This window comes from Sarcophilus harrisii, chromosome 4 (genome assembly GCF_902635505.1).
Source record: "Sarcophilus harrisii chromosome 4, mSarHar1.11, whole genome shotgun sequence".
Classification (NCBI taxonomy): domain Eukaryota; kingdom Metazoa; phylum Chordata; class Mammalia; order Dasyuromorphia; family Dasyuridae; genus Sarcophilus; species Sarcophilus harrisii.
This window is the reverse complement of record NC_045429.1, coordinates 247,696,487-247,714,853: the sequence shown is the minus strand read 5'-3', so window position 1 is coordinate 247,714,853 and position 18,367 is coordinate 247,696,487. Positions and strand designations below refer to the sequence as shown.

The window sequence follows — 18,367 nt, the reverse complement described above, 5'->3', positions numbered from 1 at the left end:
AAAACACTTCAAAAATTAGAAGAGATCAAAGAAAAATCAATAATTCCATGGGATACCAAGAAAGATGAGGACAAAAATCAAAAAATCTTAAAAAAATGATAGATGAATATTCTGTATATTAATTAGAAACAGAGGTCAAAGTAAAAATACAAAGAATCTACCAAACAACTCCTAAAACCTCAAAAGGAAAGTTCCACATATTTAACATGTATAAGACTGCCTACCATCTATGGGAGGGGGTGGAGGGAAGGAAGGGAAAAGTCGGAACAGAAGTGAATGCAAGGGATAATGTAAAAAATTATCCATGCATATATTCTGTCAATAAAAGGTTGTTATAATAAAAAAAAGGAAAGTTCCATAAATGTCTCAGCCAAAGTTCTGAAGTTGCTGTAACTATTCAGAAAAAAATAATTTAGGTACCAATTCCAGAACTTGGAATTTAAAAATCCAGTAGGCAAAAATGATGAATTTACAACCCAAAATAACTCATTCTGCAAAGCTAAATATAATAGTAGGCAGGGGAACAGGGGATAAGGCTGGAGCAAAAATCAGAAGTCAGTAGAAGACTTTGAAGCTTTTCTGAAGAAAAGATTGAGTAGAAATTCTGAAATATTAATGTAAGAGCCAAAAGAAATCCAGAAAAGTAAACAAAAATACAATAGAATATATATAATATTTTTGAACAGTCATTGTGTGACATGCAGGGATCCTTATATTTGATTTAATGGCTCCCATTTCTATTTGAATTGACACAATTGCCCTAGACAATAGGAATATCAGAAATATAAACAAATGCAGCTACTAAGGATGGGACAGGTACTGAAAACAAGCTACCTAAGTAATGAAAAACAATGGGGAGGAGGGGAGATTGCTAAAGAAAGATATCTTTGGGATTAAAGTACACAACAATAATGACATAAAAGGAACCATTAAAGAATTTCATAAAGTAGACAAGGACATGAGGATAAAAGCAGAAATTTAAATGGAAGGAATGGTAGAAGAATAGATTTGAACATCATGTGGGCATTTTTCTTCTTTAATATAATATAATCGTTCTCTCTGGGAGCAGGTTTCTTGGGGAGGTTTTCTGGAGGCAGCCTTAGTTTCAGTTAAAAGTAATAATCACCCAAATGCAACCAGGTGTTAAAAGTTCAGATCCTTTATTGCTTCCTCCAAAATAGCCCGGTTAGTTTTTCTTAGAGGCCTATCTTTCTGCTTGGTTCCAAGAGCTCTTGCAGTTGTCCTTTGCCTCTGCTTTCTTCAGCCTCCAGCCAGCACAAAGGTGGAAGATGGAATGGATCTCTCTTGCCTCCCAGAGAAGACTCCTGGCAATCAATCTCCTAGAGTTCTGAATCTGGTTGCATCTCAAGAGAGTACTTCTCCTCAACTGAACTGCCACTCCCTTCTCAATCTTTTCAGCTGAACTCCCTACTGAGCCTCTGTCTGCTTCTTATATATGATCTCCCAAAGATTGACTCCTCCCCTCTGAGGGAGGGATTAAGGCAGGTGTGAATTCACAAAGTTACAAAGTTAACTTTGTGAATCTCCCATACTTGTGAATTCCAATGAGTACTTAAATACATCTTGCTTATATGAGCTCTCTAAAGGTGTGAACACAAGCATTGTCTATCAGTTCTACTTAGTACCTTGTTTCTTCTGGCCCATAACATCTCCTTGTAAGATCAGATCATACTGAACCATGCTAAATTAGATAATTATTGTCTCTATCAACTCTAATGACTTAACACTTTGTAAGGATTCCAATAATCATGGACTAAATCTTACAACACTCTGCTTACAGATCTACCCTAATCAAGTCAATAGCAAACAATGAAAGGAAAATAACTCCTATACTCTTTCAAAAAAAAGAGATGTGAGACAGTGAAGTGAAGTGACAAATGGAGGATTGAAATGAGGAAGGGAACAGGGACATTTCAATTAAATGATGGGAGTGGTTTCCATTGAAGATCATTCCCACGGGGAGGAAGAAATTTGGTAATGGAATATGGTGACCTTATAATGGGTATAATCTGTAGAAATGTAGAATTTAGGCCACTGTCTCTGGTAGAATGTTGTGCTTCCATATCTAACTCAGGAGAGGAGGAGTCAGAGCTGCTAAGGACAACTGATATCCAAAGGAATCTACAGAGGAGATGTAATGATAAATGGGAGGAAAAAATGATGGGAAATTTTATAAGAAGGTTGTAAGAAACTGCATGATCAGGATCATAGGAAAATTTCTACCATGGGACAATGTTTCTGTTATTTTTACTCTAGGAATTAATAAAAATATTAATTTTCCAATTAGTGCAAATAATTAATCCATTGAAATGATATTAAAATTCACAATATTTCCATTGGATGAGAACCAATTACCATATTTTATATGTTTATACCCATTAAAAGATTACATATTCCATTACACAATCTCTTTCTCTCCACTCTCACTCCACTCTCCTCACTTTGCCCACCCCCATGGGAATGATCTTCAATGGAAACCACTCCCATTATTTAATTGAGATATCTCTGTTCTTCCATTTCAATACTTCCATTTGTCACTTCACTTCAATGATTTTCTTACATCTCTCCTTTTTTTTTTTTTTTTTTTTTTTTTTGCTAAGGCAATTGGGGTCAAGTGATTTGCCCAGGGTCATATATCTAGGAAGTGTTAAGTGTCTGAGACTAGATTTGAACTCAGGTCCTCCTGACTTCAGGGCTGGTGCTCTATGCACTGTGCCATCTAGCTGCCTCTACATCTCTTCTTGAGAGTACAGGAGTTATTTTCCCTTTATGTTTCCCTTTAAATATTGTAAATTCAAATATATGTTACTATTTCAGAGGATTTATTAATTACACTTACCAGGGCATAGCTGTACTTCTAAAAAGAAGAAAAGTGAAGGGAATGATAAAAATGGAAGGGACACGATTTACAAGGCAATTGTAGAAAAGGGCAATCAAAAGTAATGACTTCTGTGTGACCCTGGGCAAATCATTTAATCCCAATTGCCTCAGGAAAAAAAAAAAAGAAACAATGACTGAAACTTTAATTCCATGAAGAATAAAGAAAATAAAGAAGGAATAAATAAAAAATAAGGACCATGAATCAAAGTATAAAAGTTTATAATACAAAAAAAAAAAGATTAATAAAGGAAAAGACGTCATATACAAAGAGTCACAGAACTTTTTTTAAAGCAAGCAAACAAATGAAATTGAAGGGGGGAGGGAAAAAGATTTTTTTTTAACTGCCCAAGTAAGAGGGGGAAAAAAGAGAAATATAAGTAATACAAGAAAGAAAAAGGAATAAAATTATTTAAAACTTCAAAACTAGGGCATATGAGTAACAAATTGGGGAGAGAGGTAGTAAAGAAAGAGGTTTGAGGATGAAGAATAGAGAGTCTAAAGGGATAAAACTACCTTAAAGTTGATTAAGCAAAAATAGAGACACAATACTATCTTTAAAAAATAAAAGAACCTCCCCTCCAAGGAAAAAAAAAGTCTAATTCAGGAAAAAAGAAAATTAGAGACAGAGAAAAATATAAACCTAACTTCTAGAACTCTAAATGTGAATGGATTAAACAATCCAATAAAATGAAAGATAACAGATTGAGTAAGAAATTGGATAACAAAACAAAACTCTACCATGCTAACAAGAAACAAACAGAAAAAAATAAAGAATGAAAATGCAAGATACTAATTACTTGGTCCAAAATTTGGAATTCTCTGTTCTGCATTATTCCAGCAAAAGCAATAAAACAGTAAGATGACAAGTCCTATTCTTAATAAGTCAATATGATAAGTGGCATTAAAGTTGAAGCATTATCTTGAAGTACTGAAAGCAATTCAATGAGTGGGGACAAAACCCAGTGTTTAAACATACTTAAGTCTTCAAACCTTGCTTTCTGATAGTAACCAGAAGGCTATGCAGATAACAGTTATCTGGGATCAAAGTGGCCCAATTAAAAGGCAATTCAAACTTGCTTTTGTTGGTCAGCTGGCAAGTGAACATTCTGAGTCCTTTAACCATAGCTGATGTAAAAAAAAGATATTCTAAATTCATAAACTTAATTCTTCCAATATAGATCAATATAGATATCATTCTCATATGGAGAGGGTACTTATTATTTTTTAATCCAACCAATCTTGTCAAATACTGCAACTAGATTCTCATCTCAAAAATTTTCACACACTATAACTGGATGCTTACAAAAGTAATTAAAACTCACTAATCACTCATTTATCCTCTATTTGATTTTATTTCAAGAGTACTTACTAAGAACTAAGCAGGCTCCATTGGGAGTCTGAAAAAAACACATTCTGGTGCATTACTCAGACCCATATGAATCCTTCCTAAGGTCTCTTATCGCTGCAGAACCATAAGCAAGGAAAGTCCATTGTGAATGGTTTCACTGCATTCCTAATCTGAGATCTTTCAAGTATAACTCCTTGGCCATTAAATCCAAAGAAATTCTTGGTCCCTTAAAATCAGTCAACAGATAAGTGTATGGCCAATAGCTACTCATTCAAAAAATTCTGAATCTCAGAGCATTGCTCTTTAACTTTAAAATATCTTGATCTTAGACAATCTTACTCATTTAATGAAATTGAGAGTTCTCATGTGTTTTCCTATAGCAGTTTATTCTGGTCATAAGGATGGTGGCTTTTCTAATTTTGCCAGTTTTACCAAAGCCTTCTTCCAAGGTCTTTATATACATTCCACACTGAAATTTCCACATTGACTTTATCCATTTAACTTATTTACCTCTCTTAGACATTCAAGACTCTTAGGTTCTAGACAAATTATGTTAATCAGATAGATGAAGACTTAAAACAATAAAAGTAGCAAGAGGTTGTTGAAGGTTCATTTAAAAATCTCTAGCAAGACATTTAAATCATCTACCTTTATTCTCAATTTTAGACTCGAAGTAAGACATCACCATGATCCTATTATCTTACTGTAACAGAGAATGCATGCCTATATAACTGATTTACTGTTACTTATGTTAACTAATAGGATAGAAACACTAATGTTTTTTTATTTCTCAAAGCATATAAACTTTCTTAATTGAAGCATGAAAATAATATCTCTAAGAACCAAACACTCACCTGCCATCTTAATTTTGATAAGCTTCTTTCATGCCATTCTGGACAAGATTCCCTTTCTTCCTAACTGGAGACCATGTGTGTTTCCCTAAGAAGTAATCATTTGGCAGATCTCCATCAATCAGCATCACTCTTAAGTGAACATAGCCTGGACTTTGCAGGAGCTGGTCCTGGGAACACACTAATGGCTGGAGTCTCAGGTGGCCTTTGATACTAAGTGTTCCTAAATTGTTTACCATATCATTTGATTAGTAATTAACTTCAAAAATTGGTAATTTTTTCATTGGTAGTCTATCTTATTAGAGATATTTATCAGTTGTTTAAGAATATACACATTGTTTGCTATATCATGCCATATAGATTCTTTTTATTGAAAAATAACATAAAAATAGCTTTGTCATATATTGGAGGCTTAAAACAAAATGGAATTAATTATACTAAGTTGACAACTTTATTATTATCTTATTAAGGTATCAAAATATATGTTCACTACATTTACAAAATGCAATAATTTTATAAAGAATATAGTCAACAATGGGAACAATTTGTATATGAAATATTGAAGACATTTCATATGCCAGAATGCACATATAATAAAAAACTCTTGAGGGAAGAGTTGACAACAGCACCCTGTCAACCTCATGGGTCTGGGAACAGGGACAAGATCAGCTTCAGTCAGCTCAAAGTAAGATCAGTAGCAATAAGTGCACAATTAGCTGGGTTCAACATTTCCTCCTTTTGGTCAAGATGAATTCCAGAATTTCATTGCTGACCAAAGGAAGTGTCAAGGAGTTCAGCGAGATGTTAAGCTATCTCAGGTTGGGTACCTTGACCCCAACAGCAGAAGACAATCTAAGGCAAGACTTGAGTTACAGCAGGACCCAGGAATCAATTGCCACCAAAATGAATTTCCTCAAAAGATAATCATCATAACAAAAGGTAGTAATGGGGAAGGTAAAGCTAGATATCACACTCACATACACCATTGCTCTCAAATCCTCTTTAAACCCTTATGTGATTTGTTTGTATTTCAGAAGGTGTTCATTAAGTAACAAATTAAGTAAAATTAAATGTCTCTTTGAATTAATACAGGATAAATCATAAATCACTCTTTGCTAAGATAATGAATTGTGCTGGAATTCTTTTAACATAGAACAGAAAATATTTCTGATTTAATTTCATTAAACTATAGATTTATATAAACAACTTCAATATTGTATGATTTTTTCCACAACACCCTGAGATATTTCAAGGACTGGATCATAATTTCAGGTTGAATAGTTAAGGTATTATGCACCTCTATCTTATTATACTAATTTAGATGTGTTCCAGTATTAGCCTTAAAATAATATCAATTATAATCTCAAGATTTGAACATTGAATAGCAAGTTTCACTAAGCATGCTTATAGGATAAGGAATAAATTTTTCTCATGTTGTTACGGCAATATCAGTTTATCTTTAAAAGGTCCTAGGCCTTTAAAATTTTCTAAGAGAAGGAGATAATATGAAAAGAACAGCATCAAGCTCTCTATTGGCATGGGGACAATCTGCTGCAGGAGATCCAATGAACAATGTAACAAGCAGCAAGGAAGTCCTTGTCTGTATTAGAGGAAAGATCTACTATTGCTATTGTCTGCTGCTTTTTCTAAATCAGATGGAATTTGAATTTGAAATTGGATTGTGCACCCAGAGAATAAGGGCCATCTAATTGTCAACTCCTTCAGCTTTGTTGAGGATTTGGTGTGCTCTTTTCCAACTGGTCTGAAAGGTTGTCCTTGCATGGATATCTTTCCAATAGACTCAGTTTTCAGGTTTCAGCTACAAATTATACTGGTCTGGGTCTCCCTACAAGATCACTGAGAAACAAGATGATTAAGATCTTAAAAGTTGAGTGAGTCTCCAGCAGTAGGATAGAAAGGAAATCATGATGGTGAGAGAATTTCCATGGGGCAAAAGGAGGTATCAGGAAACCAGTGACAATTTTAAAGAATGAAAGGAAAAAAACTTTCCAAAAGGAGTCTCCCTAAGATTCAAAGGAATTAATGTAGAGGGCCAGAATTCTGGAGAAGTATACTTGAAACAAGGTGTAAACTCAATGGAATTGATGAAATAATGGTTTCCTAGTTCACCTATATATAATATGATGTAATATAATCAGTTTAGTTTGATATAATCACTCTAGTTTGATATAATGATATAATCACTCAAGATTGTCTTATACTCATTATACTGTAATGATATAATTGTTATAGGGTATTTAAGAGCTAGGACAAATGGGAACGCTCTCTCTCTCAGCCACAGCTCTCCACCACAGTCACAAGAGAAGAGCAAGAACTCCATCTTTGACCAGCCACATGGCCCTCCTGTTTCCTTCACTTCTCCACTAAGACCAAGGACTTGGGCTGATCCCAAGGTTCTCCAGAGAGCTAGCCCAGACATTACATTATGGCACCCAATGCAGGGCAAGAAGAACCAGCAGTTCAAGAACTTTTTGTAAGTAGGATCCTTTCAGAGTTCCTTTGGTAATCCGTGGGGAAGGAAAGGGAGAAGAGACCCAGTAAGACTTTTTTAGTCAGGATAATTAAATGGGCCAACACATCAAAAGGCTGAGCCAGGAGACTGATGAGAGACTTAAATGCCTGTTCTGATTACAATCCTCTTCTCCATTTGAAACGTGAAATGTTATGGAGACAAGATTCAACACCTGCTATAGTGCTGTTTGCACTCTCTAGCATGCAGAAATTTACTTACCATGCTGTGGGGGAAAAATAGTTTAAAACAAAAAATGGGGAATTGTTAAGGACCATGCCTCGGTGAAGGGGCAGGTCAATTCTCTGAGAGCCTCTGCATCTGTGGATTGTGACACTTGAGGGAGTTGCAGGGCAGCCTTTACTAATACAGGTGTTGCTTGTGGACTGTGAATGAAATAAATTGGAGGCAGAGGGAAGAGGAGAGAGATCAGACAAAGCAACAGCCTCTCAGTGGTGAGGTCAGAGAACAGCAAGGGAATTAAGAAAAATTCTATTGTACATTAAGTGGGCTCTGGCTGGCACACTTTTTCCTCTGGCACTTGTTTTCCTTGAATATATTTTTTCAACATGGAATGATTTGACAAGACTGTTATTATTATAGGAACCAAAAAAGGTTTCAATTGGGGTTAGCTAGGTGGCACAATAGATAGAGCTAGTAGCCTTGAAGTCAGGACGACTTGAGTTCAAATCTGGTTTCAGACATTTAACACTTCCTACCTTTGTGACCCTGGGCAAGTCAATTAACCCTAATTGCCTCCACAAAAAAAAAAAAAAAAAAAGTATCATGTACCATCTAAGTGACAGTGAAAAGCAGCAAATTGTATATATAATTTCTCAGGCTGGCAAATCTACAACTAAATTCTGGGAAAGAACAGTGGAATATTTATGGGACTCTTCAGATTTAATTAAGTTTTCATGGGACACCCTCATCTCAATTTTTTTGGTAATGTACCTTTGAACAACTACAAAGCCTTTAAATCATTTGGCACTGAGGCATACATAGAGTAGTGGTTAAAATTAATCTCATTAGCCATCTTCATTTAATTAAATGGACAATATGCTTTTAGCCACATCTTTTTTACATTTTCATTAGAAATTAATTATGAGAATCCTTACTTCTTAAGAAGAAAGGAAAAAAATAAAGATAAAAGGTAACTCATTAAGGTTGGAACTGACATACATCACACTTGGTATAAAAAAAAAAGTTTGTCTAAAAATACCATAATAGTTACAAAGTTGGAACAGCATTTGGAAACTAGATAGGTACAAAAGAGTACAAAAAAGTAAAGAGTATAAAAGCTCAAAAGAGAACATAGGTTACCAATGTTTATAAACCTAGCAATGAAAAATATGAACCTAAAAGGAAAGGGATTAAAATAGTCTGTTTTCAAACAAAAACACCAGATAGTAATAGAACAAATTTTAATTCAATATCCCATTATGGAACAATCTTTATTTTTTTTTTTTTTTACTTTTTAAAAATTAATTTATTTATCTTTTTTTATTATAGGTTTTTATTTACAAGATATATGCATGGGTAATTTTTCAGCATTGACCCTTGCAAAACCTTATGTTGCAATTTTTCCCCTCCTTCCACCCATCCCCTCCATGGCAGGTAGACCAATACAGGTTAAATATGTTAAAAGTATATGTTAAACAAAATATATGTATATGTATCCATAGTTATTTTGCTGCACAAGAAAAATCGGACTTGGAAATAAAAATAACCTGAGAAGGAAAACAAAAATGCAAGCAGACAAAAACAGAAGGAGTGGAAATGCTATGTGTGGTTCACACTCATTTCCCATAGGGAAATTTTTTTTGCTGGGTATAGCTGGTTCTCTTCATTATTGAACAATTGGAACTGATTTGGTTCATCTCATTGTTGAAGAGAGCCACAATGGAACAATCTTTCTATCCATGCTTTTCTGTCATGCTAAGAACCCAGAATAGTAAATTTGTAATATTTTTCTGTAATGTTCTCTCTAAAATGTAATGTTCTCTGTTGAAGTTTTCTTGAGCTCTCTGGAGGCAGCCTTCATTTCAGTTCAGTAATCACCACAAGTACAGCCAGGAGTTAAAAGTCCAAATTCTTTATTGTCTCCTTCCTGGGGCTGGACAGCTTTCTGGAGAGCCTTTTAGACTGGCCTTGGTCTTAGTGGGGAAGTGCAGTAGTCCAGGCCAGCCACCAGGAAGATCAAAGATCGAATTGAATTTCTCCCCTTGGTTCTGAGAACTTAAGCTCCTGCCACCAGTCCTTTGCCTTCTCTCCGATTGAATTCTGGTTGAGGCTCCTAGTTTATATGCTCTGCCAGGGGTTCTCAAACTATAGCCAGATGCAGCATCTGAGGATGTTTATCCCCCTCACCTAGGGCTATGAAGTTTCTTTATTTAAAGGCCCACAAAACAAAGTTTTTGTTTTTACTATAGTCCGGCCCTCCAACAGTGTGAAGGACAGTGAACTCACCCCATTTTTAAAAAGTGTGAGGACCCCTGCGTCTACACTGAGTATAAACCAGTCATTATGTCACTAGGAAACCCTAATTTGTTGTGGGATCAAATTAATGCTAAACTAGATTAAACCATTGTCTCCTCAATTCCACTCATTTAGTACCTTGTTTCAAATTCTGGCCCATAACATTTGTTGTAGGATTAAATCAATGCTAAACTAGATTTAACCATTGTTTCCTGAATTTCACTTAGTACCTTGTTTCAAGTTCTGAGTTCTGGCCCATAATATCTTTCTACAACTATTAATTTAAGAATTTGCTTTTAATAAAAGATATCATGTTTTGCCAAAATGCTTGCTCATATACATATCAATGAAAAAATATTAAATGAATTCACAAAGCCATCATGACATTTGAATGCTAAGAGCATGACAACTTGAAATGTCTGTAAAGCTTAGGGAAAAAAGACATACTAAACTTTGTTTTTAACTACTTCACCATTTTTAATGTATATAATACTTCAATAGCAATGTAATAATTAAATTGGAATAAATTTTTTACTGGTTTTATTACAAAGTTACTTGGTTCATTTCAATAAAAAACAAAGGATGATTAAAAATGTTTCTGATCCTTAAGCAGACCCTAAGAAGACTTGAGTATTCCCTCTTGATTGGAAATAGCTCAAAAGATAAAGTTCCAGGTTATTGTTAGAAATCTATTTACCCCCAACATAATGAACACCAATGGAAAAAGCTAGAAAAAAAAAAGAAAAAGACAATTTATGTAAAATATCTTCAATAATATTACCCTCAACATACTGAACACCAATGGAAAAAGCTAGAAAAAAAAGAAAAAGACAATTTATATAAAATACCTTCAATAATATTAAGTGATTTATAACTTCTAGAGTGCTTATTAGTCTGATTTCCTTGAGAAAAGTCTCTTTGCATATATCTGATAAACCTCTTTCATTTCCTCCATTCAGTTCAAATTTTTTCCCAATATAATTTCACAATTTTCATATAAACACAAATTATCTTATAAACCACTACTATACTAGAAACTTTATTAAGGATTGATTAATTTCTGCAGCACCTGTATTCTAGACTTTAACCATATATGGGCAAGTCTTATAGAAGGAGAGCAGTAAGTCAAAGGATGAGTAGAGGACAAAATGCTTGGGGCCACCCTTTCCCTCTATTCTTAAGAAAAGCTTACTAAATCCAGTATGGACAAGAGTTAAGTACCCCAGGACACTTTTTTTTTTAAAATTCACATTATGGTTGCACTCTAAACCTTCAGAAGAACATTGAGTTCTATAAACTTAGAGGCTTTGCTATTAAGTTAAAATATGACTTCATTATCATAAGTAAATGTAGATTATTTTTGCTATTGATTCTTACATCCTCCCCCTCACTCTTGGTTGGACTTTGAGGGAGTAAGAGGGGGGGAAAAAAGCCTATTATTTACTCATAAATACACATATATACACAGCACATACCAAAGGACCCTTCTGTGTATAGATTGGAATTTATTGTATTCAAAAGAACCTCACAGTGGCCAACAATGCCAGTTATCCAAGTACTTGCAAACATGTAGTCCATAATTTGAAAATATGTTAACTGGCAAATGTCCATTTAGAGGGACCTCTGGAGTGAACCAAAAACTAACCATGAGTCTTTACCAAACCCTTGATTCAAGAAGGTTAGGAACTCAAGCTAAAAGAGTTTAGCGTTCAAGAGACTCCCAACAAGTCAACAAGTCAGATTTGGACTGGAACTCAGGGTTCCTGCTAGCCCCAAGCATCTAGAGGTGGAGGGAAAAAGGAGCCAGATGGCCAAGAAAGAATCTTCAGATCCCACTTCTGACACCATTTATGTCAACCTGAATTAAAAGACTTCTAATAAAGTGAAAATTATGGTCTTTATTCAAGGCAAGGAGATGCAGCTCAGAGTGCTATGTAGCAGCGAGTGCTTGGATGCTCAAGAAAGGGGTTGGACACAGAAAAGAATAGCAGAGGGAGGGGGGTATAATTCTTGGAATGATTCAGTTGAAGGTACAAGGAGGTTGGTACATTCCACAGTTACAAGGTAAATTGTTTTGCATAACAACTAAGTCAATAGAGAAACTTTAGGAAATTTAGGAGGGAAGAATTGTATATTTAAAACACCAGAGTTTGGGGGTTAAGAGTGGGGAAGTGTGGGGAAGAAGCAGAGATATAATACTTGGCACTTGATCAGCCTCAGGCAATTCATAGTTCTGGGAATGGTGGGTCAAAGTCAGCTTCAAGGAACTCAGATTAATAGCAGTCGGGAAATAATCAGCTGCATATTCAACGTTTTTAACTTTGGCTACAGTGGTTTTATCTGTACAAAAAATTTTAATATAATGAAAATTATTCATTTTATATCCCATAATGTTCTCTATCTCTTATTTTGTAATGCCCAGAAATTAGAGACCAATTCAGTAATTTATTAAATGGAGAGAGCTACTGGGACCAATGGATCTATGATTGGTCCCAGGGCACGAGTATTAGGACAGCAAGCTTTTTTTATAGGATAATAAGAACAATGACATAATGGGGGAGGCCCCTAGGATGACACAATGGAGGGAGGTTACTGATATTCTAATAACATCTAAAATGGATAAACCTTTATCCTGTCAAACATTAAGAAGGAATGTCTATAACCTAAAGATATAAAGGTCCGTCTCATCAACCATTTAAGAGGGAATGATTATAACCTGGGGTTTTGGGGTAGAGCAACTGAGGTAAACCTTTATCTCATCAAGCATTAAGAGGGAAAGGTTATAACCTGAGGCAGAATACATAGAACAATTGGAGAAACTGGGTCACGACATTAAAAGGGAACTTTGGCACAACAATTTATTCTCAAATTCTTCTTTCAATAAATCTGATAGATAGTATATTCCATATTTTTCTGTCCTACATAGATTGTGTATCCATTTTGACCCCTTCTTAGTTAATCGGGTAAGAAAGTAATTTACATAGATAGTAATATATATGTATAATATATAATATCTATACCTAGTTTTTGCCAAATTTCCAGTTTCCCCAGTAAGAACCTACCTTTTTTTTAAAGCAAAATATAATATATGTCAGTTACAATACCAAGTAACAACAATGACAATTAAATACAACTCTCTATTATGTTCAAGTGCATTATGCCAAATACTGAAACAAAGCAAAGAAGAATTGTAAAGCTAAATCAAAATGTAAACTGACATTTTCCAGCTTGGCTAAACAGAGTTGAGAAAAAAATAAAATTAAGTTAACAATTGTTCTAACTGAGGGATGAAAAAGGCTACACATCTATCAAGCCAGATGTCCCTCTTCATTGACTTTAAGCAGTTTACATGCCAAAGTTTGTTAATGACCCCAAATTGTCCATTTGTTTTTTCCCTATCCTAAACCTAGATGCCTGAGAATTGTTTCACCTAGGAGGAGCCTTCTAAGTATCTCAAATACTGGAAAGTTGTTTCTGTGTAGGATGAGGGACCTGCCAGACAATTGCCTGGAACTATATCTGTAACTCAATCACACATATCCATTGACAATTATTTCCAACTTCCCAAAATCTGTAGGTTTGCAAACTTATCAGAAGAAGGATTCTATATTTCCCAACTAGATCTTGCTATGTAACAGTTCTAATTCATAAAGCCAGCCATTGCATTTGATCAATGTGAATCTAACCTCTTATTATTACAAATAATTATGAATAGAATAGAATGCTACTGTGCTGAAGGAAATGATATATAAAGCGATAGAGTGAAATTATCACAACCAAAAAAAAAAAACAAAAAACAAACTTGTACAATAGCAATAACATTTAAAGACAATTTTGAAAGACATAAACACACGATGAAAACAATGATTAAAATGATTTCAAAAGACTTATGATGAAAGATGTTTCTCGAGGTTGAGAAATTTTTTTTAATGGGTCAATTTGTTCATTTTATTGTGCATTTATTACAAAGGTTTTGTTTTTCTTTCTTTTTCAGTTTGGGAAGGAGTACAAGTAGATTTTATTTAACTGAAAAAATAAAATAAAATAAATAATTTTATGGGAGCAGGTAGGTGGTGCAATGGATAAAGCATCAGCCCTGAAGTCAGGAAGATCTGAATTCAAATTTGACCTCAGACACTTAACACTTTCTAGCTGTGTGACCGGGGCAATTGCCTCAGCAATTGCTGTGTGACCCCAATTGCCTCAGCAATAATAATACTAATAATTATAATTTTTTGAAAGAAAGTAATAATGATGAAAAAACATCCAAAATGTCTGGAATGCATCTAAAATAGTCTTTAGAAGAAAAAAATTATCTCCCTAAAAATATATGAACTAAATGGTAAAGGAGAAAATCAATAAACTGAATATGCATTATTTTTCCTTAATATTTTATTTCCCCCAATTACATATATAACCATTTTAATATTCTTTTTTTTAAATGTTGACTTCCTGAGCCAAATTTATAAAAGTACAAGTCATTCCCTAATTGATAAATGGTTTGAAATATAAGAGCTGGCAAGTTTTAGACAAAGAATCAAAGCTATCTATAGTCATATGAAAAAAAAATGCTCTAAATCAGTATTGATTGCTTTAAAATGAAAATTAAAACAATTCTGAAGAACCAGCTCACACTGTTAAGATTGGCTACATACACACATACACACAAACAATGTTGGATGTTGGAAGGGATGTGGGAAAATTGGGACACTAATGCATTGTCAATGTGTTTACTAATCAGTTGTGAATTGATCCAACCATTCTGGAAAGCAAGTTGGAACTATGCCCAAAGAACTATAAAACTGCATATCGTTAGATCCAGCAATACCCAAAGACACACCCCCTCCAAAAAAAAAGGAAAAAGGATCGATTTGTACAAAAATATTTACAGTAGCTCTTTTTGTAGTGGCTAAGACTCATCTATTGGGTTCCACTAAACAAACTGTGGTATATGATGGTAATGGAATATTGTACTATAGGAAATGACAAAGCAGGATGATATAAGAAAAAATTTGGAAAGGCTTACATGAACTAATACATAATGAATTGAACAGAACCAGGAGAACATTGTACATAGTAACGGTAATATTGTTTGATAAAGAATTGTGAATGACTTAATTATACTCAGAAATAAAATGATCCAAGACAACTTCAAAGGACTAATAATGAAACATACTATTTGCCTTCAGAGAAAGAACTGATATTATTTGAATACAGTCAAGTGTGCTATTTTTCACTTTCATTTTCCCCCTTTTATTCAAATCTTCAAATATAAAGTGACTACTATAGAATTTTTTCTTTACATAATTGCATGTAGATAATCTATCTGATTGCTTACTGTCTCAAGGATACAAGAGGGAGAGGAAAGGGAAGAATCTAGAATTCAAAACTTTAACTATAAATGTTAAATAACTGAAAAAATAGTATACTCTATGTTTAAGATGGACATCAACAATAGAGTAGTTCAAAAGAAAGAGTGGTGAAGAATTAAGGTAAAAATAATAATTATGTTATACAATAAGATTCAGAGGAAGAATAGACACAGAGGCATTAGAAGGAAGAGGAGGGCTCTCTGTGAAAACCTATTCATACCAGGAATGGGTTAAATAGGCAACAGTACATATATAGCATGAAGAGTATATCCTCCAAAATCAATAAATAAGGGAAGAGTGATGAGTGATTGGGATAGCGAAGGGTAAGGGAAGAAGACAAGGAAGGGTATCTACAGGGGAGGGGGAAGGTTAAGTAATAGGAAGGCTGGTTAAGGAGCAGAATTAAAACAGTCAATAGGCATTTGAAAGACATCTGTATGTAGGGAAGCAGGGTGTGTATGTATGTGCATATCTATATATGTATACATAAATATGTCCTTTCTTAATTATAGCTTGCTTGAGGTGGTAGAGGGGATAAGGGGAGGGTGGGGGAATAAAGTAAAAAAAGTGCACAGCAGAGAACAAAAAAAAAATTTACAAGAAGTAAGGATGAACATTCATGAATATAATTTCTTCTATTAATCTACTACTTTCTTGAACTGTTAATTTGTTATTATATATTTTGAATTCTCTCTGTTATTCTGTTGGGCACATGACAGTGTTCTTTTTTGTTTTGTTTTATTTTGTTTTGTATTCCTTTACAATTTTTTTTATTCTATAGTTTTTAAATAAAAGAAATTTTTAAAAAAGAAAAATAAGATTTTGAGCTCCAAATTCTTTTTCTCTCTTCCTCCCTCCCATCTCATTGAGAAAGCAAACAATTTGATATAGGTTGTACATGTGTAGTCATGCAAAATGTATTTCTATATTAGTTACACTGTGAAAGAAGAAACACATACCAAAACAAAACAAAACCAAGAAAAATAAAGTTTTTAAAAAGTATGCTTGACCTGCATTCATTTCTTTCATTCATTCATCTTCACCAGTTTTTTTCTCTGGAGATGGATGATGTTTTTCATCATAAGTTCTTCAGAATTATTTTAGTTCATTGTATTGCTGAAAATAATTAAGCCATTCATATTTGATCATATTGCTGTTTTGGTGCACAATGTTCTCTAGTTCTGCTCATTTCATTTCATATTAATTCATATAAGTCTTTCCAGGCTTTTATGATAGCATGCTATTCATAACTTTTTATACTACAACAGAAGTTTGTCACAATCATAGAGCACAACTTGTTCAGTCATTTTCCAATTGATGAACATCGACTCAATTCCCAATTCTTTGCCAACATTAAAAGAGCTACTAAAAGCATTTTTTTATATATAAATCCTTTTGCTTTTCCTTTTAAAAACCAATTTAGTGTACAGATCTAGATATTGTTGGTTAAGGGTACACATGGTTCTGTGGCCCTTTGGTCATATTTATCAGTGTCTTAATTTTCCTACATTCCTTCCAACATTTGTCATTTTCCTCTTCTGTCATATTAGTCAAACTAATAGGTATGAGGTGGTCCCTCAGAGTTGTGTTAATTTGCATTTCTCTAATCAATAATGATTTAGAGCTTTTTTGCATATAAATTTAGATAGCTTTGATTTCTTTACCTAAAAACTACCTGTTCATATCTTTTTACCATTTATGAATTGGGGAATGGCTTTTATTTTTTATAAATCTGATTCAGTTTTCTTTATATTTAAGAAATAGTATATTTATCAGAGAAACTTTCTGTAAATTTTTTTCAGTTATATTTAAACTGTATTTTTCTCCATTTCACCTCTATTTATCCTATTCTCTTTGCTTTCATCCTATTCATTCTCAAAAATGTTTTGCTTCTGACTGACTACTCTTCCCCCAATACATCTTCTTTTCTATTCATTCACTTTTATTATCTCTTTTTCTTCTTACTTTCCTATAGGATAAGATAAATATCTATACCCAATTGAGTGTGTACATTATTCCCTCTTTCAGATAATTCTGATGAGGGTAAGTTGTCATGTCCCCATCCTACTTCCTCCATTTTCCCCAGTATTGTAAAAGCCTTTTCCTCTCTTTTATGTGGGATAATTCATCGCATTCTACTTTTCCCTTTCCCTTTCTCCAGTTGCATTTCTCTTTCATACTCTTAATTTTATTTCTTGGACAATCATCACATCATATTAAACTCAAACCTGTGTGTCACACACATTCCGTCAATGTATACTCCTAATTGTCCTAATAATAAAAATTTTAGAAGTTAAAATATTATCTTTCCAAGTAAAAATATAAAGTTTAATCTCATTGAATTCCTTATTGTTTTTCTTTTCTGCTTACCTTTTTATACTTCTCTTAAGTCTTGTATTTGAAAATCACATTTTCTGTTCACCTTTGATCTTTTCTTCAGGGATACTTGAAAGTTGTCTATTTCATTGACTATTCATTTTTACCTCTGAAGGATTATACTCAGTTTTGTGAATAGATGATTCTTAGTTTTAATCCTAGCTATTTTACCTCTGGTATATCATATTCTAAAACCTCTGATTCTTTAATATAGAAGCTGCTAAATCTTGTGATAGCATGACTGTAGCACCATGATATTGGAACTGATTTTCTCAAGCAGCTTGAAATATGTTCTCCTTGACATAGAACTCTGGAATTTGACTATAATAATCCTGGGAGTTTTCATTTTGGGATCTCTCTGAGCAAGTGATCAGTGTATACTATCTTACTTTTTGGTTCTAGGATATCTGAGCAGTTTTCCTTGATGGTTTCTTGAAATATGACATCTAAGCTTTTTTTCTTTTTTTTAAATCGTGGCTTTCAGGTGGTCCAATAATACTTAAATTATTTT

At 33.7% G+C, this 18,367-nt stretch overlaps 1 long non-coding RNA gene across 1 annotated transcript in view; it reads left to right on the top strand.

Annotated features, from left to right (window-relative positions):
- Positions 1 to 18,367, top strand: part of LOC116423179 — a 54,230-nt gene that overhangs the window by 13,972 nt on the left and 21,891 nt on the right. Inside the window, exon 3 of the long non-coding RNA XR_004233668.1 lies at positions 7,397 to 7,594. This is a non-coding gene — a long non-coding RNA (uncharacterized LOC116423179). The remainder of the gene's footprint in view (positions 1 to 7,396; positions 7,595 to 18,367) is intronic.